Genomic DNA, 24,384 nt, shown 5'->3' with positions numbered 1-24,384 from the left:
ACAGATGATGAGGCGTTCTTCGTCCAGGCATCAGATGCCTGGGATTTGGCGGTGGAGATGGCCCAGGACCTACATATCTTTGGTGGAGCGGGAAGGGGAGTTAAAGTCTTTGGGCACAGGCTGTTTGGCTTGTTTAGTGTTTTACTGTTACTTTCACAGACCTTTTGTAAGTTAATTTTCCTCTGCTGCCCAACCCCTGATAATGTGCTGTTCTCTCAATGGACTAAATTTTCCACAGTATCTTTGACAGTGAATAATTCTTTTTTTCAACAAAAGAGTGCATTTTCCTTCCATTTCTGACCATCAAATTCTGCAACATTCTCACTTCCTGTAATGCATTTAGCACTCCCTGAAATATCAACTATGTGTTTCTCTCTCCACAGACACCAGTGATTAATGCCAGAGTCCCATTACCTGTGGAGAGGGTGATGTTTGACTTCTTTGTACAGCTGCAGTTCGCGTGGTGAATGTGCTCCCACAATTAACTTGGGTAAGAGATGTTACAGATTATTCACTCAGCGACAGTGAAGAGTTGACAATGTGTGTGCAAATTAACAACAGTTTGTATTTTTATCATTTTTATAATTTCACAGAAATTGAGAATTTCTGACATAAGGCCACAGATGGGGATATTAGGTCAGGTGATCAAAAGTATTGCCAAATAAGCAGGTTTTCAGGAATACCTTAAAGGAGGAAAGCAGGTCTGAGAGGGTCAGGGTGCGAATTCCAGACCGTGTTGCCTTGGCAACTGTCGAAGCAGCCGACAGGTGAAGCAATGAATAAATGCATCTTTGGGAGTCTGAAAGAAAATGAGTTGTCGAGATCTTCCAGGTTGTGTGGTGCAGGGAGACAGGGATGTTCACAGCCAGGAATTATATTAAGCGAGAGAATTTTAAATTGTTGCTCGTAAATAGGAGCCTTTTGATGAATCAACAAGTTTTGGTACAAGTGAGCACTTGGGCAGTAGGGTTTTAGATACTCTTGAGCTTATAAGTAAGTTGAATGTGGGAGGCTGGCCAGGAGTGTGTTTGGATAACGAAGTCTGGAGATAACACAGGGATGGACGAGTATTTCAGTAAATGAGCTGAGACTAGGGTGGAGTTGGGTGATGTCACTGATGTAGAAATAGCAGTTTTGTAGTCGGGCTCCTCCTCATCACTCGCCCTCACCAATTCACAAATATTGTTCCTTGTTCTGTCTGTCTTTTCTGGTTATGTCCTTCTCTCCAATTCTGCTAAGGAATAATATTTGACCTCACGGTTGTTGGAAAATCCTGCTCCATCTCCACTCTCCCTTTCCTTTCTGAATTCCTCATATGTGGTGTTCATCCAGGATCTATCTTTGTTCCTTCCTTTATCTCACCTACATACTGCCAGGAGGTGACATTGTATTGGTTTCACATGTACACTGACAATGCCCAGCTCTCTCTCCCTATCATCCCTCTCCATTGCTCCACTGTTCCTCATTCATTAAGCTGCTTACCACACGCCTACAACTCGATTGGCTGCAATTTCCTCCAATGAAACACTGCAATGGTTAAACCCATTGCCTTCAGTTGCTATTACAAATTACTTTCCCTAACTGCTGAGCCCCTCCCTCTTACTGGGAAATGCCTGAGGCAGAACTTCACAATATTGCGCTCATATTCTGACCCCAAGATGACCTTCTGATCAGACATCTACACAATTGCAAACACCAGGAATTCCAATCTCTAAAATGTTGCTATTCTCCACCTCACCCCAGCTCCATTGCGACTGAAACCCCTTACCCATGTCTGTGTTGCATTAAAATTGACAAATCTAAAACAGAACCCTCGATTCTGCAACTGACCCAGAATCTGGTTCTAGGTTCCCTCATGATGGGACACATCCTCTCAGTATTTACCCTGTCATACCCCTTAATAAGTCTATATGTTTCAATAAGATCCCCTCTCATTCTCCCCCAAATCCAGTGAGTCAAGTCCCAACTTCTTCAGCATTTTCTTAAACGAGAGTCCCTGCAAACCAGGGATCATCCCAGTCAATCTTCTCTAAATGCCTCCGATGAAGTGATGTATTTCCTTAAATAAAGGGACCAAAACGTCTCTCATTACTCCATATGTGGTCTCACTCGCACTATATAAAGTGGCTCTCAGGTATATATTCCAATCTCTTATACTGCAAATCCCCTGGAATCAGGAATAATATTCCATTCCCCTTCCTGATGACCTGTTGTAACTGTGTGCTAGCTTTCTGTGTTTCCTGCACAGTTTCCCCCGGTCCCTTTTGTGTTGCAGGTTTCTACAGTTTCCACCATTTAAATAGTCCTCTGTTCTTTTAATACCTCCTCCAAAATGAACAACTTCACATTATCCCAAGTTATGCTCCATTGACCAACTTGTCCACTTCTCCGAATCCCTCTCTGTAAACTGTTTATAATCCTTTTGGAAGTTTACTGGTCTACATTTTCTAGGAGATTCACCCCCCCCCCATTCTTCTAAATCTTTCCAGGGAGCACCGGACAGTGGGAAGCATGCTGAGTTGCTGTCTTTTCAGAGAGACTCTTTGGAGTGACTGGGAGGATCTTGCTGCCCCTTGGTGAGAATGGAGACAACTTGCCCATCAAGCTGCATGAGACTTTCACCCCCCCATATCTTATTGATGAGGCAAAGTGGCAGCATGGAAGGAAAGAAAAGGAAGAAAATCCTGCTGTCCGCATCTCACTGACTCTTGGAACATTCTGTCCCATGTGTCAAAGATCTGCCCTGTTCAGTCACATGATGTCCCAAGGTGGAAACTCATAGAAACCCACACAGATTTCCCCGTGAACTGACTGCTGGTCTCCACAAGGGGTAATGTGTACAGTCATCCTGGACCAGGAGGAGGGGATGGTGTGAGTTTCTAACCTGACCTGACAGTGACAGATTTTATAAACTTGTATTACAGGATACTACAGGTGGATATTCAGATGGCAATCTCAGTAATTGTAACGCCAAACTCTGATTGAATTACTCCATTCATCAGGACCTGGATATTTGCACTGTGTGTGAGTATTTTGTTCCAGCTCAATTCCATTTTCTGCATAAAAATTCTCCTTTGAATCAAACCGTCCTGTCAATAGATCTCCCCAAAATCTTCAACATGTGTCCAGTAATCCATTTATGATGAGTTGATGAGTGCAAGGTTTAAGATCCTGATGTATATGTTTTGTAAGCACTTGTCTCTCAGCTCCCCTCAATTTCCTTTGCTACAAGGAGAACACCTCAGTTTTCCCAAACCCCTGATTCCCCAATATCTGTTTGCTCTCAATAAGGCACACATCAGGATCGTGTTGGAACATTCTCCACTTGCCTTCATCTGTGCAGCCCTCAACAGTATTAAAGAAAGCGAACATCCTCCAGGACAACGCACCGTGCCTGAGTGGTGTCCCATCCACCACCTTCAGCATTCCCTCTCTCCACCCCTGATGCACAGTGGCATCAGTGTGTGAAACATAAAGTCAGCATTGTCCTACCAGACCATAGGGCTGCTCTCTTATTAGGGAGAGATGTCTGGTGGTGGTTTAAACTGAAGGTTACCACAGCCCAGGCAAGGGGAGAGGTTGAGAATGAGAGTCCATCTATTATAGATGGATATTCTTGATATGTATTAACAACACCCATGTCCCTGCAACTAAAATCCCCCATTCCTTGAACCATCCTGGTAACTCTCCTGTGCCCCCTCTCAGGGACCCTGCCATCCTTCCCAATGTGTGGGCGATCTCTGGTTTGCACAGACCCAGCTGCTCTGTGTTCCTGTGGGTGATGTCATCATCGAGCAACAGTTGCACTAAACCTCACTGTCTGTGAGGGTGGGAGACACAAATCCCCAAAACATTTGAGATGTATTTAGTGTGCACTTGCTATGCCACGATAGATGACACTTTTCCACAAGTACTGGAAAATAAATGAGGATAGTTCGGTGGTAGTTTTCTTTCTCACAGACCCGATGGACCACCAGAGCCTTTTTCTGATCTGTAGACCGCTGAGATGTTTATTATAGGAATATGACAGGCTCCGTTGGACATCTAGTCAGAAAAAGTGATACTAGAATAGATGACACGTGATTGGTCGATATTTTTGGAAGGAAAGTGAGACAGAGGTTTAAAAGCAAATTCAGAAGCTCAGCGCAGGAATTGTAAAGGGCTATTATCAAGTGAGAAATAAACATTGGGCATCCTGAAAGCTGGAAATAATGAAAGGCACAAAAAGCAGAGCTTTGAGAGACTGGAGGGGATTAGACATGGGGAGTATAATGAAGCTGGAGGAGATGCAAGTTGGAAAGGATTGTGAGGATGGAGGATGTTACAGAGATAGAGAGATTTGTGATAGAGGTTTTTTTGATTTTGAGGCTGGAAAGGAATTATAGAGATGAGGAGGATTTGTAAGGCTGGATGAGGTGGCACTGATAGGGAGAGTTCCAAGCATAGAGGAATTTACAGAGATAACAAGTCATAAAATTATACGGCATCGACGCAGACCCTGTGGTCCAACCAGTCCGTGTCGACCATAAATTCGAACTGAACTAATCGCACCTGCCTCCACTTGGTCCAAGTCCATCCTAGCATTCCCTATTGATATACGGGTCCAAATGTTTTTTTTCCTATTAGAATCCCATTCCCCTACCCTTTTGCTCTATATTTACCCCTGACTAATTCACTCAACCCAATCATCCCTGAACACTGTGGGCAATTGAGCATGGCCAGTTCACCTACCCTGTACATCTGTGGATTGTGGGAGGAAACGGGAGCACCTGGAGGAACCCACGCTGTCATGGGGACGAATATGCAAACTCCACATGGACAGTCACACAATACAGGAATTGAGCCTGTGTTCCTGGCGCTGAGAGGTAGCATTGCTAACCATTGAGCCACTGTGCCACCCTGAAATTATAATTGCATTCACATCTACCACGTCCTATGCAAGTTTATTCGATATGTGAGCCACTCTTTGTGCAAAAACAAAAAATAAAATCCGGGACATCTATTTAAAGCCTTACTTTTTAACGTGAGAAACGTATGTCCCCAATCTTGAATCGCGCCCCCTCCTGGAAAGGGAACCTGCTGTTCACATGACCGAAACTCTTCAGGATTTTATAAACCTCTAATAAGGTCACCTCTCAGCCTCCTGTGCTCCAGTGAAAAAGGACCCAGCCTATCCAGACTCTGCTTATAACTCAAACCATCCATTCCCATCACCATCCTGGTAAATCTATTCTGAACCTGCTCCAATTTAATAATATCCTTCCTATAACAGCACAACCAGAACTAGACACAGTATTCCAGAAGAGGCCTCCCCAACATCCTGTACAACCTCAACATAACGTCCTAACTCCTATATTCAAAGATCTGAGCAATGAAGGCAAATGTGCTAAAGCCCTTCTGAACCATCCTGTCTGCATGTGACACATAGTTCAAAGACCTGAACCCCTCGGTCTCTTTGTTCCATATCACTATCCAAGGCCTAACTTTTAATCAGTGTAAGTCCTGCCCTCGTTTGTTTTATCAAGATGTAATATTTCGCATTTATTCCAATCCAAAAATCACATCCTTTGAGTATAAAGACAAGAGGAGTATACTTAAGTGTTAAATCAGTAAGGCAAAAAGGGGACAGGAGACCGCTTTGGCGAATAGGGAAAGGGTTTTTAGAAATACATTTAAGAGCAAATGGGTCACTAGAGAGAGAATAGGCCACCTCAAAGATCAGCAAGGCAGCCTGTGTGTGAAGACGCAGGAGAGGGGCTTGTTGGGGGGATACTAAACGTGTGGCATCAGGGTTTAATGTGGAGAAGGACATGGGAGATGTAGAATGTGGGGAAATAAATGGTGACATCTTGAAAATTGTCCATAATACAGAGTACTGGATATCTGGAAACGCATAAAGATGGAGCAATCCCCAGGCTTTGATCAGGTGTATCCAAAAATTCTGTAGGAAGCGAGGGAAGTGATTTCTGGGCCTCTTGCTGAGATTTTTGCATTATTGATAGTCATAGCTGAGGTGCCAGAAGACTGCGAGTTGGTTAATATGGTGCTACTATTTAACGAAGGTGGTTTGGACAAGCCCGGGAACTACAGATGCTGTGCTAGACTAGGTGTTGGAGGGAGCCCTGAGCGACAGGATTTGCGTGTATTTGAAAAAGCACAGACTGATTAGGGGTAGTCAGCATAACTTTCTGTATGGGAAATCATGTCACGTACTTGATCTGGTTTTTAAAAAGTAACAAAGAGGATTGATGAGAGAAGAGTAGTAGATGTGATCTATATGGACTTCAGTAAGGTTTTCGACAAGGTTCCCCATGGGAGAATGGTTAGCAAGGTTAGATCTCATGGAAGTAGCCATCTGGATATAGAACTGGCTCAAAGGCAGAAGACAGAGGGTGGTGGTGATGGATGATTATTTTTCAGACTGGAGGCCTGTGACTAGTGGAATGCCACAAGGATTGGTGCTGGGTCCACTACTTCTCATCATTTATATAAATGAATTGGATGTGAACACAGGAGGTATAGTTAGTAAGTTTGTAGATGGCACCAAAATTGGAGGTGTAGTGGACAGTGAAGAAGGTTACCTCAGATTTCAATGGGACTTTGATCAGATGGGCAAATGGGCTGAGGAGTGGCAGATGGAGTTTAATTCAGATAAGTGCGAGGTGCTGCATTTTGGAAAAGCAAAGCTTAGCAGGACTGATACACATCATGGTCAGGTCTTGGGGAGTGTTGCTGAACAAAGAGACCTTGCTGTGCAGGTTCACAGCTCCTTGAAAGTAGAGGCGCAGGTAGATAGGATAGTGAAGGTATGATTTCCTTTATTGGTCAGAGTATTGAGTAAGAGAGTTGGGAAGTCATGTGGCAGCTGTTCAGGACATTGGTTTGGCCACTCTTGCAATATTGTGCACAATTCTGTTCTCCACCTATCACAAGGATGTTGTGTAACTTGAAAGGTTCACAAAAGATTTATAAGGATATTGCCAAGGTTGGAGGGTTTGAGATATAGGGAGAGGCTGTACAGGCTGGGGCTGTTTTCCCTGGAGTGTCAGAGGCTAAGCAGTGATTTCAGAGGTTTATAAAATCATGAGCATGGATCGGATAGATAGACAAGGTATTTTCACTGGAGTGGGGGAGTCTAGAACTAGAGGGTATAGATTTAGCATGAGAGGGGAAAGATGTAAAGGGGGCCTAAGGGGCAACCATATTATGCGACGGTGGTGCGTTTATGGAATGAGCTGCCAGAGGGAGTTGTGAAGGTTGGTACAATTGCAACATTTATTAGGCATCTGGATGGGTATATGAATAGGAAGGGTTTAGAGGGATATTAACCAAGTACTGGCAAATGGGACGAGATTAGGTTCGGATATCTGGTCGGTATGGACGAGTTTGACTGAAGAGTCTGTTTCCGTGCTGTATGTCTGTGACTCGTAGCCGGGGATCAGCTCAGTGGGTTTCAGTCTCTTCAAAGGTAAATCTGTTTTACTTTTTAAAATCCGCAACATTCAGTAGGGTGAGTGTTTACTAGTTTAATTGCCTCTGTTATGATCTTTTGGTTGAATGTTTTAAATATAAAATACAGGTACTAATGTATTCGAAAGTAGTCTTTTGTAAAGCAGTAAGACCCTGCCTTTTTCTGGGTCTACAGATGAAGGTGCAGAGATGGCCATTCGTACAGTGATGTGCACTTCCTGGAGGGGAGTAGGGGGAGTTTGAATGATCCTGATGATAGCCTGCAGGAAGTGATGCAAATCCTCTTGGATCACATGGATCAGGTGGAGCGGTGCTTAATGGTAATGAAGAATTTACAGAGTCAGGATGTGTGATAGGTGGCAGTTTCAGGTTGGAAACTGCAGATACAGTCAGGTAGATGGGTTACCTCTCGGAAAGGTAGGAGAGGGAGATAGGTAGAGCATCAGTCTCCTGTACAGAAAGTGAGGACTGCAGATGCTGGAGATCAGAGCTGAAAAATGAGTTGCTAGAAAAGCGCAGCAGGTCAGGCAGCATCCAAGGAGCAGCAGAATTGACGTTTCGGGCATAAAAAGGGCTTCTGCCCGAAAAGTCGATTCTCCTGCTCCTTTAATGCTGCCTGACCTGCTGCGCTTTTCCATCAACACATTTTTTCAGCCATGAGTCTCCTGTGGCTATCCCCATCTCAAACAAGTATAGTGTTTTGGATAATGTAGGTGGTCATAGACTTTGAGGGAATGTTGTACTGACAGCCAAGTTACCGGTACTGAGATTGGCTCCACTATAATGAGAGGTATATCAGATTTCAAATGCTCAACAGTGATCAGGGACTTACTAGTCGGGCACAGACTGCTGTTTCTGCAGCTGACAGTGAGACATCAGAATGGGGTGGTACCTCCCTGGTGCCAGGGTCAAGGATGTTTCGGACAGGTAGCAGAATATTCTCAAAGGAAAGAATGACCCCTGGGAGGTCATTGTACATTGGTACCAATGACAAAGTAAGGGGAAAAGATAAAGTCCTGATGAGAGAATATAGCAAATTAACCTGGAATATAAGAAAGAGACTTTGTGGAGTGCCTCAGAGATGGATTTTTAGAGCAGCTGGTGCTGGAGCCGACCAGGGATAAGGCGATTCTGGATCTGGTATTGTGTAACGAACCAGAATTGGTCAGTGACCTCGAAGTGAAGGAGCCATTGGGAAGTAGTGACCATAATACAATAAGCTTCAATCTGCAATTTGAGAGGGAGTGGGTACAATCGGAAGTGACAATATTTCAGTTGAATAAAGGGAAATATGGAGCTATGAGGGAGCAACTGGCCAAAGTTCAATGGTTTAATACCTTAACAGGGAAGACCGTGGAGGAACAATGGCGGATATTTCTGTGTATAATGCAGAAGATGCAGGATCAGTTCATTCCTAAAAGGAAGAAAGATCCCAGGAGGAGACATGGGCGGCCGTGGTTGACAAGGGAAGTAAAGAAACATATAAGGTTAAAAGAGAAAAAGTATAACTTAGCAAAGATAAGCGGGAAAACGGAGGACTGGGAAGCTTTTAAAGAACAACAGAGGATTAGTAAGAAGGAAATACGCAGAGAAAAAATGAGGTACGAAGGTAAACTGGCCAAGAATATAAAGGAGGATAGTAAAAGCTTTTTTAGGTATGTCCAAGGCAAAAAAATGGTTAGGACAAAAATTGGGCCCTTGAAGACAGAAGCAGGGGAATATATTACTGGGAATGAAGAAATGGCAGAGGAATTAAATGGGTACTTCAGATCTGTGTTCACTGGGGAAGACACAAGCAATCTCCCTGAGGTAACAGTGGCTGAAGGACCTGAACTGAAGGGAATTTCTATTTGCCAGGATTTGGTGTTGGAGAGACTGTTAGGTCTGAAGGTTGATAAGTCTCCGGGACCTGATGGCCTGCATCCCAGGGTACTGAAGGAGGTGGCTCGGGAAATCGTGGATGCGCTGGTGATTATTTTCCAGAGTTCAATAGAATCGGGGTCGGTTCCTGAGGATTGGAGGGCGGCTAATGTTGTGCCACTTTTTAAGAAGGGTGGGCGGGAGAAAGCAGGAAATTATAGACCAGTTAGTCTGACCTCAGTGGTGGGAAAGATGCTGGGGTCTATTATAAAGGATGAAATTACGGCACATCTGGATAATAGTAACAGGATAGGACAGAGTCAGCATGGATTTATGAAGGGGAAATCATGCTTGACTAATCTTCTTGAATTTTTTGAGGATGTAACTCGGAAGATGGACGAGGGAGATCCAGTGGATGTAGTGTACCTGGACTTTCAGAAAGCTTTTGATAAAGTCCCACACAAGAGGTTAGTGAGTAAAATTAGGGCGCACGGTATTGGGGGCAAAGTACTAGATTGGATAGAGAATTGGTTGGCTAATAGGAAACAAAGGGTAGTGATTAACGGCTCCATTTCGAAATGGCAGGCAGTGACCAGTGGGGTACCGCAGGGATCCGTGCTGGGACCGCAGCTTTTTACAATATATGTAAATGATATAGAAGATGGTATCAGCAATAACATTAGCAAATTTGCTGATGACACAAAGCTAGGTGGTAGGGTGAAATGTGATGAGGATGTTAGGGGATTACAGGGTGACCTGGACAAGTTAGGTGAGTGGGCAGATGCATGGCAGATGCAGTTTAATGTGGATAAATGTCTGGTTATCCACTTTGGTGGCAAGAACAGGAAGGCAGATTACTACCTCAATGGTATCAAATTAGGTAAAGGGGCTGTTCAGAGAGATCTGGGTGTTCTTGTCCACCAGTCAATGAAGGCAAGCATGCAGGTACAGCAGGTCGTGAAGAAGGCAAATAGCATGCTGGCCTTCATAACAAGAGGGATTGAGTATAGAAGCAAAGAGGTGCTTTTGCAGCTGTACAGGGCCCTGGTGAGACCACACCTGGAGTACTGTGTACAGTTCTGGTCTCCAAATTTGAGGAAAGACATTCTGGCTATTGAGGGAGTGCAGCGTAGGTTCACGAGGTCAATTCCTGGAATGGCAGGATTGCCTTACACGGAAAGACTGAAGCGACTGGGCTTGTATACCCTTGAGTTTAGAAGACTGAGAGGGGATCTGATTGAAACGTATAGGCTTATGAAAGGACTGGACACTCTGGCAGGAGGGAACATATTTCCGTTGATGGGGGAGTGCCGAACCAGAGGACACAACTTAAAAATACGGGGTAGACCATTTAGGACAGAGATGAGGAGAAACTACTTCACCCAGAGAGTGGTGGCTGTGTGGAATGCTCTGCCCCAGAGGGCAGTGGAGGCCCAGTCTCTGGATTCTTTTAAGAAAGAATTGGATAGAGCTCTTAAAGATAGTGGAGTCAAGGGGTATGGAGATAAGGCTGGAACAGGATACTGATTAGGAATGATCAGCCATGATCATATTGAATGGCGGTGCAGGCTCGAAGGGCAGAATGGCCTACTCCTGCATCTATTGTCTATTGTCTATTGTCTAAATCAGGTCCTCGGTCATAATATGTGGATTACTCCAGGTGCTACATGCTCGTGAGAGTAGGAATAGCAGGATGGAGGAGATCAATGATTGGCTAAGGAGCTGGTGTAGGGCAGAAGGATTCACATCTTTTGATCATTGTAATCTCCTCTTGAGTAGAGTTGATGTGCATAAGAAGGATGGATTGTACCTGAATTGGAAGGTGTCTGATATCCAGGCAAGGAGATTTGCTCGTGCTACTCAGGAGTCATTAAACCAGTGAGGGAATGTGGGTAAACTCAAAGAGATGGTGAGAAAAGAGGTAAGTCTGAGGCTGGTACAGTTACCTCCCTGAGGCCAGGATCCGCGATTATCATGGAGCAGCTGTAGGACATTCTGGAGCTGGAGTGTAAAGCCAGTGATTGTGGAACACACCGATACCAATGACATCACTAAACAAAGGGATGAGGTCCTGAAAGCTGGATATAGGGAGATCAGGGATACAGTAAAATGTAGCTCCTGAAATAAAATAATGTCAGACTTACTCACAGTGCCATGTGCTAGTGAGAGCAGGAATAAGAGGATAGATCAGCTAGACGTGTGACTGGTGAAATGGTGGACCAGAGAAGGGTTCAGATTCTTCAGGCACTGGGACCGTTTCTGGGTGGGTCCTGTACCAGCCTGACCGGTTACCCCTGGGCAGAGCTGGGAGAAATCTCCTGGTGGAGGCTTTTGCCAGTCCCATTGGTGCAGTTTTAACTAGTCTAACAGGGGGATGGGAACTAAAGTGTAGGCTTAGATGGGTCAGATTCAGGACAGGGAATGGGAGGTAGAATATTAGTGATGTAGTCAGCGGCTCAGAAAGCCAAAGGAAAGGAGGATGAAATGAGGATTGAGTCCCTCTTCATCCATCAGTCCTGCCATCCCAGGAATTATAGTCAGCAAAATATGGAGCTGTACAGCTCTCTGTCTCTAAGTGCTTGAGCAAAATGGGTGAAATCCACAATAAAAACAAAAAGTGCTGGAGATCCTCAGCAGGTCGGGCAGCATCCGAAATGCTGACAGATGCAGGAAACATTGCAGCCTTGAAGAAGTGTTGAGATGATCACACTAAGCACTATAATATCGGTGACACGCTGAGTGCCAGAACGTGGGACTAGAATTAATAGGTGCTTGATGACCAGCATGAATACGATGGGGCTGGAAAGGTGACGTTTCGGGTCAGGACTCTTCATCAGGGCTGACAAAGGATTCCGACCCAAAACATCGACCTTCCTGCTCCTGTGATGCAGCCTGACCTGCTGCACTTCCCCAGATCCACATTGTATGGACTCTGACTTCCAGCATCTGCAGCCCTTAACTATCTCCACATCCCAGGACTCAGGCTGGTGACCCTCCTTTACTCTCTCAACAACCAGGAGAGCCTTCCTTGGGAAAGGGGAACAAACGTATGCACAGTACTTCCGGTGTGGTCTCAACAAGGCCCTTCCAGAAAGGGATCCCTGCTACTGTACACGAATCCTCTCACTAGGAAGGTCACCCATCATTTACATTCCCCACTGCTTCCCACTCTTGTCTGCTTCCGAAAAGAAGGAATCGCAGAGAAACATGGAATCAAATGAGGTCAGAGTCTCTGGTATAAAACTGTTGAACACAATGCCCCCATCTTCTACATACTGGCCACCAAGCGCACGTGCCTGGTGTGATAATCTAACCACTTCTTCAAGGCTGCAATGTTTCCTGCATCTGTCAGCATTTCAGATGCTGCCAGACCTGCTGAGGATCTCCAGCACTTTCTGTTTTCTCTGCTGTAGAGTACTGAAAGGGGGGATTTGCAGTTGAGAAATTCAAATTGAACTTCATGTTCAGTTTTGATAGTTACTTGATCCGTGACAATCTGAATACCATTGACCTTTTCATCTGGATGGAAAGGTGTGCATTCTGCCCGTGGACGAATATTTCAAATGTCAGTGTGACTGGGGAAAAAAGTACTGAGACAGTGAAGTCCATGTCAGCGTGGGTACTGTGGAGAGAGATTTCATTGGTGTTTGAAAGTCTAAACAATCATGGCATATTTCCCTGGAACAGGTAAGCCACAGATTGGTTTTGTATGAGGACAATTAACCATGAAACCAGAAAGACAAAAGGATTCCTGCATCATGGAAAAAGCTATCAAAATGGGATTGTTGTAACGGAGTAAATTATCGATCATTGATTATAATCCATTGGCGTTGTCATGTCTGTTCCAGCGCCTGGGGAAACACTGGAAATGTGATGAATGCAGTGTAAGTTTCAGTTATTAAACTGGAAAAGGTGCAGAAGAAATTTACAAGGATGATGCCAGGGCTCAGGTGTCTGAGTTACAGGGAGAGGTTGGACAAGCGAGGGCTTTTTTGTTGAGAGCATAGGAAACCGAGGGGGAATATTTTATAGAAGTGTATAAGACCATGAGAGGCGTGGGTAAGGTGAATGCACTCAGTCTTTTTCCCAGGTAACCAAGGACTGGAGGGCATCAGTTTAAGGTTAGAGGAGAAAGAATAAAAGGTAAGCTAAGGGGCAACTGTTTTACACTGAGGGTGGTACGCATATGGAATGAGCTGACAGTGGAAGTGGTTGAGGCGGATACACTAACAACATGTAAAAGGCATTTGGACAAATACATGGATAGCAAAGTTTCAGAGGAAGATGAGCCAAGTGCAGGGAAATGGGCTCAGCGTGGATGGACATTCTGATCGGCATGGGCCATTTTGGGCCAAAGGGCCTGTCTCTGCTGTAGGATGCTGTAAGTAAGTGCATTTGCTATTTGTCCCCCAAACTCTCTTGGTATCCTGGGATGTATTCCATCAGGGCAATGAGACTTGTGTACCTTTAACTCCCATTCAGACTCACCCATTCCCAGTATTTCCCATGGTTAATGGCTTAACCTGCACATGCGTGGACACTGTGGTTTAGCCTGGCGAATCCACCTAACCTGCACATCTTTGGACTTCGGGAAGAAACTGGAACACCGAACAAAGCCATGCAGCCACTCGGAGAATGTGTAAACTCCACATAGTCACCTAAGGCTTGAATCAAACCAGGGTCTCTGAAGCTGTGAGGCAGAGGTGCTAGCCACTGAGCTACCTCTGCCTAAAACTGCTTCCCCGTATTGACCCCTCCACCCCGCAATTGACTGAATCTATATTCCTTACGTCAGAAACTGGGTTGTCTAACCAGATGTTTCAGTCAAACCCAGTGACAAGCCATATGTCCTGTCTGTCTGAATGGGGATCCTATACACAACACCCTCCACCCCACACGTTTCATTCACTTTCCAGAGACAGGGCTCCAGTGACTTCATGGGGACTGCAACTCCCATAATTCCTGAGGCAGGAACCACAGGTGTACTGGGAAACCCAGCACTGTATATGTACAGAATGTGGGCGGGTTTTGGAGCACATGTTTTGGGGTAATGAGGGGAAAGTATTTCACACCGTGATTGGCAAGAGGAGGAACGTATCTGCTTGTCGTATTGATCAGTTGGGGGGGGGGGGGTCAAAGTGTCACTACACCCACGTGGGACCACTCTCCATCCCCAATTCATTGTAATGCTGGCAATAAACTAATGGGAAACAAGGAAGAATCTGAACCATTCTCCCAGACTGAAGGTTCCTCTTCTGTCCAGGATCTGCCACCTCCCTTGCTGTTTCCGTCTGTTTCATTCTGCTGTTACATTATTGACTTGCAGCAACTGAAGGGAACGGAAGTGAACCCAGAAAGGGCGCAGAGTCTAACCAGGATGGGAAGTGGTGGCATGGATCTGTTTATCAGTAACTCCATGAGAATGAGGAGGGTGTACATTAGGGGCAGCAGAGTCAGAATGGTGAGAGAGAGTAAGTGGGCTGGAGGGTTACAGATTTGGGGGAAGAAAGGGGTAAACGATTTTCCAGAGAAACTAGAATAGTCTGTTCTGAATTTCTTATCTGTGCATATTCCTTTATACAGGGTGCTAGATGGTGAAGATTTGCAGACTGAAATCTCAAAATCATGTGTAGATTGTGATTTCGTGAACCAGCGTTTGAAGAAGCAAAGATGGAGAATCACTGGGCCAAAATCCTGCAACACTCTCTCTCCCAGCATTGTCGGTCTATCTGCGCCAAATGGACTGTGAATGGTTGAAGACAGCAGCTCACGACCATCTTCTCAATGGTACCTAGAGATGGGGTATAAAATGCAGGCTGAGCCAGTGATGACCATATCCTGGAAATGGGTTCTATCTCTCATTGCTGAAACCCAGTTGATGTTACTGCAGGATGATGACGGACGCTAAGTGTGTCCTCCAGGAAGAGCACCATCACATTACCCCTGCCTACACCCACGCAATAACACAGCAACATCACTGGTATAAAAGGCAGTGAAGCCCAAGGAGGACTGAAATATAGTTCTTCAAGGTAAAGTCATGAAAGCGGATTGGAACAGAGCAGGAACAGGAGACTGAGCTGGATGGTCAGCTGTTTCTCATTGAATGGTGGAGCCAGATTCAAAGGCCGAATGGCCTTCTGCTGCTATCTCCCAGGTATGTATATAGCCATGGAGCCCGGGTAGGAAGAAGTAGTCAGGGCAGGGATTCTGCAGGAGATTGCACTTCCACCTCAGTTTTCAGTGAGGAATGGTTTGATGGATTTTATTTAACATTTGTCTTTAACACAAGGTTTGTGAATTTGAATTTTTTTAAAAAGTACAAATTTATTCCACAATAAATAAAACTTAAAGAATCGAAACTATCTGCATATGACAGTTTTTAAAATTTCAAATGCCCTTTAAACAAAATCCTGTCTACTCCCGGGCGCCATCACTTTTCAGTTACTCAAACTCCAGGGAAATATTCCTTCTCTCTCTGGATCTTTGGTATGATTTAACTACTTTCAGTTCTCGTTCTGTGAGCTGTGAAGCATTTTTCTCCCATTTCTCCTACCCAGAAGTGTTATCTCACACAGCTGAGCAACCTTCCCACCATCAACATCATTATTCCAGTATTTTGCTTTTTGTTAACATTTAGTCATCAGCAGTAGCACACCAGTGTCGTCAGTTGAATATTTACAAACAAAGCCCATTATGGGCAAAGCAAACCATTACAAGTGACAGAGTGGGAAGGGACTAAATCAAAGTAGAGTTGGGGGTGAGGGGTGGCGGTGGCGGTGGAGATAAAGCACTGTATCCCCTGCGGTGCCCACCTCTATCTAATGGCATTAAGAGCATTGATACACATCACATGTCCCTCCTCCAAGGCGACCCTGAGAATATTCTTTATCCTCAATCATAGAATATAATCCCTACAGTGTGGAAGGAGAGCATTGGTCCATCAAATCCCACCAACCATCTGAAGAACATCCCGCCCAGAGCACTCCATCCCTGTAACACTGCATTTCCCATGGCTGATACACTTAGTCTGCAAATTCTGAACACTGTGGACAATTTATGACGACCGATCCACCTAACCTGCATATCTTTGAATTGTGGGAGAAAACCAGCGCACATGGAGGGGACCCACACTATTATGGGGAGAATGTGGATACCCCACATAGGCCATTGACCAAGGCTGGACTCCAACCTTTTACCTGGTGCTGTGAGACAGCAGTGCTATGATCACAATTTAAATCAATACAGATGAACCCTGCTCCTTGTCACATTGCTGTGTGTGGTGACCTACTGCCCAGAGAGGCATCCTGAGGTTCAGAAAGTGGCAATGTAAGTTCAGTCAACTCCAGCCCAGTTAATGTGGTTAACAACAACATCAGTACTCCAACATTGTCATCATGTACAAGGTCCACTCCTGACTCTGATGGACAGTAACATCAGAATCAGAGTCCTGCAGTCCACAGGGAGCAAGTGGATGCCCACTTCCCTGTGAGCACTCACTGGTCTCTCAGTCGTGTTGAGTCTCAGCAAATCCCTTGTCACACAGAGAGGGAAACAGCTCCTACCCAGTGTGAACCCGCTGGTGTCTCAGGGGGTCAGGATGAATCACTGAAGCCCCTATCACACACTGACTATCTGAATGGCCTCTCCCCTATGTGGGCTCATTGGGGTCACAGCAGGTGGTGCATTTGAGTGAATCTCGCCACATTGGGAGCAAGTGAATGGTCATTCTCCAGAGTGAGCTCGCTGGTGTTTCAGCAGATCAGAGGACAGAGTGAATCCTTTCCCACACATGGAGCAGGTGAAGGATCTAAATCCATTGTGTACCCCCTCTGGTGCCTCAGCAGATTGTAAGATCGAGTAAATCCCTTCCCATACGTGAGGCAGGTGAACAGCCTCTCCCCAGTGTGACTGTGTCAGTGAGTGTCCCACTGGGAGGGGTAAGTAAATTTCTTTACATTTACACAGCTTCGCCCTTGTCCCGTTACATTGGTGTCTTCCCAGATCACATGACTGGTTCAATATTCGACCAGCTGCCTAACATGGGAATGATTTCTCTGAGCTAGGAATGCTGCTTTCCCCTTTTATATTACTGATAAGGATCAGGACCTGCAGAATTGGACGACTCTGCAGTTGATGTGATGTTAAAGCTGAGTTTTCCACCTGTGAACTCTCTCTGTCTGTGAAACAAGTTTTTTCCTATCATTACTACAACTCCCAACACCAGCTCTCCCTTCAGCTCTCCTGAACGTCTAAATTTGGACTAATGCACAGACTTCAGTAATGTGCTTTTCTCTCACTTGTTTCTGAAAGTAAATTGGAGCCATTTTGAATAAATTTATACATTTTACCAGCAGAACTCATGCCTACTCTGTCATTTACGATTTGTAACCTCTGGGAAATTTGTTACCATCTTCGATGACCGTTATAACGCTCTGCCCACTTCTCTGGAGCCAGGATAAGTCAATTCTAACAATTACCAATAGATTGGATCTGAACAGAATGTCCCCACAACAGTAGGCACTCTGACACTCAGTGCCCATCATTTAAGTTCTTTTTCTTAAAGCCCCTCATGTGTCTGGCAATACAATTGAAGATATTTTATACAGAAACCTTTCAGTCTCAATTGTCAGTTCCAGTCCTTGAAGCAGCCAGTAACACGCCATAGTGACTTGAATTCTAACAGCAGCATTGCCTTGGCAGAATAGATTGAGGAGAATGAAGCTGTCTTCTCTGGACTATCTAAACATGAAACACTTCAAATGAACAAAAATCTTAAAGAGATCAATATGGTAGACACAGCAAGGGTGTGTGCCCTGGCTGGTGTGCCTGGAATGAAATCAGCACTAACTGTGGTATCTTTACCCAGCAACCCCTTTAGCTCCATAAATGTTTAACATTTATTTGCTGCTCTAATTCCACTCTCTTGATCACTCCCATTTGTACCTTCTGTAATGTTGTCAGCCGTGCAAATTGATAACATTTGAATCAATCCATCCCAAAACCTCTCTGTATCTGTGTCTCACTTTTGTTCACTGAGACCCTCATTCAATCTGATCTCTTTACAAACCCTGCCCTGATATTTCCTTGGAGGGCTGAGAATGAAATGTTCACAGAATTGTAAATGCTGAAAGGAGGCTGCTTCACTCATCAGCTCTCCAAAGGTAAGAGGGCTGAGAGGTAAATAAGAGGGGTGTGTGGGGTTGGTGGGATGGGAACTCGGAAGGCAATAGGTCGATGTAGATGGGAGGTAATGATGAAAGGTTGGAGTGGATAATTGGGAAGGAAGATGGACAGGTGGGACAGTTCAAGAGGCCAGTGTCAAGTTGGAGGGTTGGATCTGAGATAAGGTGGGGGGAGGGGAGATGAGCAAACCTTGATGCCGTATGGTTGAAGGGTCCCAAGATGGAAGATAAGGTGTTATTCCTCCAGGCGTCGGGTGGCCGGGATTTGGCGATGGAGGCAGCCCAGAACCTGCATGTCCTTGGTGGAGTGGGAGAGGGCGTTGAAGTGGTCGGCCACAGGGTGGTGGAGTTGTTTGGTGCATGTGTTCCAGAAATGTTCTCTGAATCAAGTTGGCGTCCTGATTCCCCAATGTAGAGGAGACCACATCGAGAGCAAAGGATAAAATAGGTGAGGTATCTGGATGTGCAGGGAATCTCTGCTGGATGTGGGAGGATCCTTTAGAGCCGTGGATTGACGTGAGGTGAAGGTGTGGGCACAGGTTTTACACCTCTTGAACTGGCAAGCAAAGGTGCTGGGAGTGGAGGGTGGGTTGGTGGGGAGCATGGATCTAATGAGGGAGTCGCAGAGGAAATGGTCTTTGTGGAATGCTGAAAGGGGTGGGAAGGGAAATATATCTCTGATGATGCGGTCTGATTGTAGGGGGTGGAACTGGCAGAGGATGATGTGTTGTATCTGGGTGGAAGGTGAGGACTGGGGGGTTCTATCCTTGTTGCGTTGGAGGTGTGGGGTTCAAGAGTAGAGGTGCAGGAGGTGGAGGAGATACACTGGAGAGCATTGTTGACCACATGGGAGGGGAAATTGTGAATCCTTGAAAGAGGAGGCAATTTGGTATGTTCTGGAGTGTTCTGCCAGCTTGGATCAAGTTTCACTGGAACACTGCAGTAAGCTTGAGACAGAGATGTTGGCCAGGGAACAGGCTCGTGTGTTAAAGTGGCAGGCAACTGGAAGCTCAGGGTCTGTTTTTGCAGCAGAACGTAGATCATTAGCCACCATTTCCACCACCGCCACTGAGATGCTGCCAGACACAGGTTCCTGTCCCCTCCATTAACAGCTATGCACCCTCCCAGCAAGGTCATTATCCACTCTTTTGTCTTTCCTGTCTCTCTTTGCACTCCATCTCAACCTATTATTTACTCTTTATCCCCTATCTCCTGCAGTCCAAAGATATGCAGGTTCGGTAAATTGGACTAGCTACATTTCCCATAGTGTTCTGGGATGCATAGTTTAGGTGCATTAGTCAGAGGAAATGTAGAGTAATAGGGTCGGGGAATGGGTTTGGGTGGGATAATCATCGGAGGGTGGGTGTGAGCTAGTTGGGCTGATGGCCCTGTTTCCACACGGTAGCTGGGAAAGTTTAGAATTCCTTCAATCGGATCGAAGGAAGGGTCACAGGTACCAGAATGACCCTTGGTGTGTGAAGGAGGTGGAAACGGGAAAGGGGAAGTGGCAACGGAAACTGAATGAAATGTATCAGGATAGACTGGGAGGGGTTTAATTACACTCTGTACAGGTCGCTAGTCCTGAATTAGAAACTCCTGCTCCCACGTTTGCAGCAAATGGGAAAATGTCTGTGACCCTCAGGCAATGATAGATCCTGGGTTATAGCCGCCATCTTTATTGGGGACAAGGTACAGCGAGGCGCATGGACATGTCCTCTTCCTGATGGGGGCGGGGCGATTTGAAGAGAAACATTTACACATCAAACACATACCAGGGAAATATTTGTCTTTGATATTCATCTTGCACTGACTGTGAGCTTTGTCTTGTGATTTTTTTTTATCAGATATTAATTGAGAATAATTGAGACTGGGATATCAAAAGCATGTTTCTACAGTCAGCAGAGTCATCAGGATCTGAATATCATTGGCATTTAACTGTGGAACGAGAAAGGTTTGTCGGTTCTGTCTGTCGAAAAGTAGCTCATATTTTTAGGTAAAAACAATGTCCTGTGGCCCAACATTTCAACTCCCCTCCCACTTAGCAAGGACATGGAGGTCCTGGGCCTCCTTCACCGCAGCTCCCTCACCACTCGACGCCTGGAGGAAGAACGCCTCATCCTTTGAACACTTCAACCCCAGGGCATCAATGTAGACTTCACCAGTTTCCTCATTTCCCCTTCCCCCACCTCACCCCAGTTCCAAACGTCCAGCTCAGCACTGTCCCATGACTTGTCCTACCTGCCGATCTTCCTTTCCACCTATCCACTCCACCCTCCTCTCTGACCCATCACCTTCAGCATCACCCGACGCACCTATTGTACTCTTTCCTACGTTTTCCCCACCCTCACCCTCCTCTCATTTATCTCTGCACCCTTCAGGCACCCTTTCTCTATTCCTGATGAAGGGCTTTTGCCCGAAACGTCGATTTTACTGCTCCTCGGATGCTGCCTGAACTGCTGTGCTTTTCCAGAACCACCCTATTCCAGACTCTCATATTTTTGTCAAGCAAATTCATGGTTGGATCACCCTTGGGGTATGTGCTCTGTTCTGGGCAGTGCAGCCCGGGAAGGAGATATTGGTCTGAGAGGGAACATAGATTTATCCAAACTACACCTCGACTCTTTGCAGGAACTGTCATGTTTAGACCCAGTCAACCACTTCATGACTTTAACCTGTGAACTCCTTATTTTCAATTCCCTGTAAATTTCCCATTAAAATTTCTTATGGACTCAAATTCCAGTAACTTTTCAGGTGGAATTTTACAGATTCTGACAATTATTTGTTCATCCAGAAATTGCTGAAGACCATGTTGACGCTGAGTGCTGCTTGGCTCAATGAGAATGTTTTGGAGTTGGGTGAAAACAGAGGGAGATCAGACAGGGAGAAGGTGAAGCTGAAACTCAGTTTTAGTTCAGGCCATTCAGAATTTCGCATGGTCCCAATGGGAACAGCCAATTTGTAAGCGACACTGTGGAGTATTTGTTAACAATTTTTAAAGTATAATATATCAGCTTAAGTAAAGATTGGGGCTATTGATTATAATGGACATGTTTGAAGTGAAGGAAGGTTGAAAGCACTTTTAAATTCTCTTAATGGGAGTAACTAGCTGAATCTAGAGAGACATTGAGACAGGAACCCTCAGACCCGTGGCGGGCTCCTCTTGTACAATGTGGGAAATAAGGGACGCTTCTAGTGTCCCTGACGTCAATGTGTGTAGGAAGTGTGTCCACCTGCGCTACTGGGAAACTGCTTTTCAGACCTGGAGCTGTGAGTGGACTCACTGTGGACCATCTATGATACTGAGAATATTATGGACAGCACGTTTAGTGAGTTCGTCACACTGCAGGTGAGGGTTACACAGGCACAAAGGGAATGGGTGACCATCACATCAAGTTAAAGGCTCAGTAAGGGAGTGCAGGAGTCCCCATTGATAATCCCCTTCTCAAACAGATACTGTATACCAGTTGGAATTCTGTTGGGGGTGAATGGGTGGGGTGGCCTCTCGGGGAAATCAGCAACAACCAGGGTCATGACACCACAGATAGCTCTGCTGCACCGAACAGGAGGAAAGACAGTTGCAGGGCGATAGTGACATAGGATCAATCATCAGAGTAAGGGCAGGTACTTCTGTGGCCACAGACATGAATCAAGGATGGCATGTGACCTCCCTGGTGCTCGGATCCGTAATAGCATGGAGTGGCTACAGTGAGTTCTGCAGCTGGAGGGTAAATAACCAATGGTTGTGGAACACACAGATACCAACGACATTGCGAAACAAAGGGATGAGGGCCTGAAATATGTATAAGGGAAAATCAGAGATATATTCAAATGAAAAGTAATAATGTCAGACTTACACCCAGTGCCATGTGCTAGTGAGAGCAGGAACAAGAGGATAGATCAGCTGGATGTGTGGCTGGAGAAATGGTGTACTAGAGAAGGGTTTAGATTTACCAGGCACTGCGACTGGTTCTGGGCTAGGTGAGACTTGTACCAGCTTGATTGGTTACCCCTGGGCAGGGCTGGGAGAAATCTCTTGGTGGGGTGATTGCCAGTTCCATTGGTGAGATTGTAACTAGTTTGGCAGGGGGTTGGGAGCTAAAGGGTGGCTTAGATGGGCCAGATTCAGGTCAGGGAATGGGAGAGAGAGTATTCGTGATGCAGGCAACAGCTCAGAAAGACAAAGGAAAGGAGAATTAAACGAGGATTGAGTCCTCTTCATCCATCAGTCCTGCCATCCCAGGGGTGAGAGTCAACAAAATATGAGGCCTTTTAGATGTCTATGACTCTTAAGTGCCTCAGCAAAATCGTGGAAATCTGAAATATAAACAAAACAAAAAATTGCTGGAGATCCTCAGCAGGTCTGGCAGCATCTTAAATTATGACAGTTGCAGGAAACATTGCAGTTTTGAAGACGTTGTATAATGCCATCCCACAACATCCACTACTCCAGGCAAAATCTCCTCAGCCCCTCCTTATGGTTCACATGTTTCCATACTGGCAGCACCCTTATAAATCTTTTCTGGACTTTTTCAGGTTTCCCAACATCTTTCCTATAGCAGGGAGACTAGAATGTAAAGTAGTCTGGACATTCCAAAAGTGGCTGAGCTAATAAACTGTACAACCGAACCATGATCTCCTAACTCCTAAACTCAATGCACTGCCCAATAACAGGTAGCATACCAAACACCACCTTCACCGACCTGTCTACCTTCAGCCCCACTTTCAAGGAACTATCAAACAACTCTGCACAGTGTATTTGTTCGTCAACACTTCCCAGGAACTTGTTATTATGGGGCTGAGTCCTATCTTCCTGAAATCGGGGAGACTAGAATTGAATGTAGAACATAGAACATAGAACATAGAACAATACAGCACAGAACAGGCCCTTCGGCCCACGATGTTGTGCCGAACTTCTAACCTAGATTAAGCACCCATCCATGTACCTCTCCAAATGCCGCTTAAAGGTCGCCAATGATTCTGACTCTACCACTCCCACGGGCAGCGCATTCCATGCCCCCACCACTCTCTGGGTAAAGAACCCACCCCTGACATCTCCCCTATCCCTTCCACCCTTCACCTTAAATTTATGTCCCCTTGTAACACTCTGTTGTACCCAGGGAAAAAGTTTCTGACTGTCTACTCTATCCATCTTATAAACCTCTATCAAGTCACCCCTCATCCTTCGCCGTTCCAACGAGAAAAGGCCGAGAACTCTCAACCTATCCTCGTACGACCTACTCTCCATTCCAGGCAACATCCTGGTAAATCTTCTCTGCACCCTCTCCAAAGCTTCCACATCTTTCCTAAAGTGAGGCGACCAGAACTGCACACAGTACTCCAACTGTGGCCGAACCAAAGTCCTGTACAGCTGCAACATCACTTCACGACTCTTGAATTAAATTCCTCTGCTAATGAACGATAATACTCCATAGGCCTTACAAACTCTATCCACCTGAGTGGCAACCTTCAAAGATCTATGTACATAGACCCCAAGATCCCTCTGTTCCTCCACCTGACTAAGAATCCTACCATTAACCCTGTATTCCACATTCTTATTTGTTCTTCCAAAATGGACAACCTCACACTTGGCAGGGTTGAACTCCATCTGCCACTCCTCAGCCCAGCTCTGCATCATATCTAAGTCCCTCTGCAGCCGACAACAGCCCTCCTCACTGTCCACAACTCCACCTATCTTCGTATCATCTGCAAATTTACTGATCCACCCTTCGACTCCCTCATCTAAGTCATTAATAAAAATTACAAACAGCAGAGGACCCAGAACTGATCCCTGCGGAACTCCACTTGTAACTGGGCTCCAGGCTGAATATTTACCATCTACCACCACTCTCTGCCTTCGACCGGTTAGCCAGTT

The 24,384-nt window shown here is 45.5% G+C and overlaps 1 long non-coding RNA gene across 1 annotated transcript in view; it reads left to right on the top strand.

Annotated features, from left to right (window-relative positions):
* The window catches only part of LOC140487186 (uncharacterized), a 44,062-nt gene that overhangs the window by 8,187 nt on the left and 11,491 nt on the right, over positions 1–24,384 (top strand). Inside the window, exons 2-5 of the long non-coding RNA XR_011962728.1 lie at positions 384–490; positions 2,925–3,024; positions 14,914–15,484; positions 20,357–20,463. This is a non-coding gene — a long non-coding RNA (uncharacterized lncRNA). The remainder of the gene's footprint in view (positions 1–383; positions 491–2,924; positions 3,025–14,913; positions 15,485–20,356; positions 20,464–24,384) is intronic.

Source organism: Chiloscyllium punctatum, chromosome 16, assembly GCF_047496795.1.
Source record: "Chiloscyllium punctatum isolate Juve2018m chromosome 16, sChiPun1.3, whole genome shotgun sequence".
Taxonomy (NCBI): domain Eukaryota; kingdom Metazoa; phylum Chordata; class Chondrichthyes; order Orectolobiformes; family Hemiscylliidae; genus Chiloscyllium; species Chiloscyllium punctatum.
The sequence above is the reverse complement of the archived record's forward strand: the minus strand, read 5'-3'. Positions and strand labels throughout refer to the sequence as shown.